Source organism: Corylus avellana, unplaced genomic scaffold (assembly GCF_965113065.1).
Source record: "Corylus avellana unplaced genomic scaffold, dhCorAvel1.hap1.2 HAP1_SCAFFOLD_199, whole genome shotgun sequence".
Taxonomy (NCBI): domain Eukaryota; kingdom Viridiplantae; phylum Streptophyta; class Magnoliopsida; order Fagales; family Betulaceae; genus Corylus; species Corylus avellana.
The window spans coordinates 2,501-5,000 of record NW_028290588.1 but is presented as its reverse complement, the minus strand read 5'-3'; the positions used below and the strand labels follow the sequence as shown (position 1 = coordinate 5,000).

The window sequence follows — 2,500 nt, the reverse complement described above, 5'->3', positions numbered from 1 at the left end:
ATACGGCTCCTCCCTTTTTATGTGCATAATGAGAATAATACATGGAATCATCAAAAAAGATTGAAATAATTTCATTATGAACCGAACGGGGCTAGTGTTTTTACAAGAAATCTCTAACCAACCTTCCTGTAAAAGATCTTTTCTTAACATCAAGTATCTTGGTACTAAATAAAAATGATAACTCTAACAATTTCTTTGTTCTTAACACCCCTTAATTTCCGGGAATTAGTCACTTCAACAGTCTTCGATGGTTATACGGGTATCCAAAATACGAACGAGATGGATATTTGTTGTACCAACCATTCTTGTTAATCCCGATTCCGATAAAGAAAAGGTATAATTTATAACAAAGTTTTCGTATTGTTGATTCCTAGGCGTAGTGCTTCTTTCCCTATGCTGCCTATTGGTACTAGTGAAGTAGGGTTGACCTAACCCATAGGTGTAACCTTTCGCTCAATACTAGAATCTAAAATTGAAGCATCTGAGGCTGCATTAATCGGGGATACACGACAGAAGGAATTGTTTTATTTACAAACTTCACCTTCACAATAAGCGTAGATTTATTTCAATAATCTTTTTATTTCTCTCCCAAATAATGTATCTTTCTCCGAAGACTGAAATCGGTAAAGAAAAAAACATCAAATCGCACCATCTCTGTAATAGGTGAATGCCTCTTTTTCTCCTGAAGTTGTCGGAATTATTCGTAATAAGATATTGGCTACAATTGAAAAGGTCTTATCAATAAAATTTCCATTTATCCGAGATCTGGGCATAGGTAGCAATCCATTCTATAATTTCTTTTACTTACCTCTTGTGGGAAAATGATCCCACAAACAAAGAAATTGTACAGTACGAAATAACATAAAAATAAAAAAAAAAATAGATCAATTGATTCGTTCTAATTCATTGATTTAATTTGGTATAAATATTGTAAGTAAAAAGAATAACTATTGGAAAAAGATGGGAGCGCCGTCTTCGCAAGAATGAAATGAATAGATATATATCTTTTTTTAACAGTTTTTCACAAAAAAAAATTATTTTTATCCCCCCCTTGAAGGAAGGGTTTTTCTTTGATGAAAAGTTTTCTATATTTTTTTATAGTTAGAATTGACTGTACGTACCTATCAAAAAATCTAATATGAATGACTCACTATTCACTCGGTTTCTGGGCCATAATCATTATGTAGGAGAGATGGCCGAGTGGTTCAAGGCGTAGCATTGGAACTGCTATGTAGGCTTTTGTTTACCGAGGGTTCGAATCCCTCTCTTTCCGTACCTTTCACCTAATTCACCAATCTTATTAACAGCAATGTATCAAAGCAAATAACAATGGATACCATTATTCCAACGGTTAAGTTAGACCTTTCTTTTATTTTGATATAGATTCTTTATTCCTATGTTCCGCAGTACAGAAAATAACATACTGGAAAGAGTAGACAACAGGGAATGAGAATCTCCCTACCGATCCGTGATCCATGAATGGGAGAAAAATCCCCGTATCAAACTCCTTACTTTGATGGGTCTTTTTGCTTAGGCGAAAAGGGAAAAATTGTCCGAACCCTTGTTTTATTGTTTTATTTTAATTAGGTTTAAGTCTGACGAGAATAATATTCTACAACCAGCAATTCATTTATTTTCAAACCGACCCATTGACTATCTATTATTTGATTGACTAATCCTTTATATTGGAATGGTTGAAGGGTCAAATGTTTTGGCAATTCCTCGCGGGGGGATGAATCAAGATAATTTTGAATCAGAGCTCTAGATTTTTGTTCATCCCTCGCTGTAATAATATCGTGGGGTTTGCAGCGATAACTTGGTATATCTACTATACGACCATTAACTAAAATATGTCTATGGTTAACTAATTGGCGGGCTTGGGGAATAGTTGAAGCCATACCCAATCGAAAAAGGATGTTATCCAAACGCATTTCAAGTAATTGTAGTAAAACCTGACCTGTTGACCCTTTGGCTTTTCCGGCAATACGAACGTATTTAAGTAATTGTCGTTCTGTAAGACCATAATGAAAACGCAATTTTTGTTTTTCTTCTAAACGAATACGATATTGAGATTTTTTACTGGAACGTGATTGGTTTCTAAGATCGCTTCCGGCTTTAGGCCTTTTACTAGTTAGTCCCGGTAAAGCCCCCAGACGGCGTATTTTTTTGAAACGAGGCCCTCTGTAACGCGACATAAAGACTCCTTATTTTATTGAAATTTCATAAATTAAAACTAAACTAAATGATAATAAATAAAGCGAAATCTACTAAAGTATTGTACCACAAAGAATAATTAGATGAATTGTATAAATATCCGGACCTTATTGTATTTGTATATGTCTAAAAAAAACTAAAGATTCTTTTCTTGATTTGTTATACCGAGATCGAGCTCCTCTAATTTCTAATTGTAGGTTCCTACGACACAGTAGATCGGTGACTCTTGGAAAAAAGGGGAAAGAAGCCTTTTCAATATTCTTTGATTTCACATTATCAATTATGT

General features: G+C 34.2%; 1 non-coding gene across 1 annotated transcript; it reads left to right on the top strand.

Annotated features, from left to right (window-relative positions):
- The first annotated feature begins 1,186 nt into the window (after positions 1-1,186).
- TRNAS-GGA (transfer RNA serine (anticodon GGA)) lies at positions 1,187-1,273 on the top strand. The gene has a single exon. It is a non-coding gene; the product is annotated as a tRNA-Ser (tRNA).
- The last annotated feature ends 1,227 nt before the right edge of the window (positions 1,274-2,500 follow it).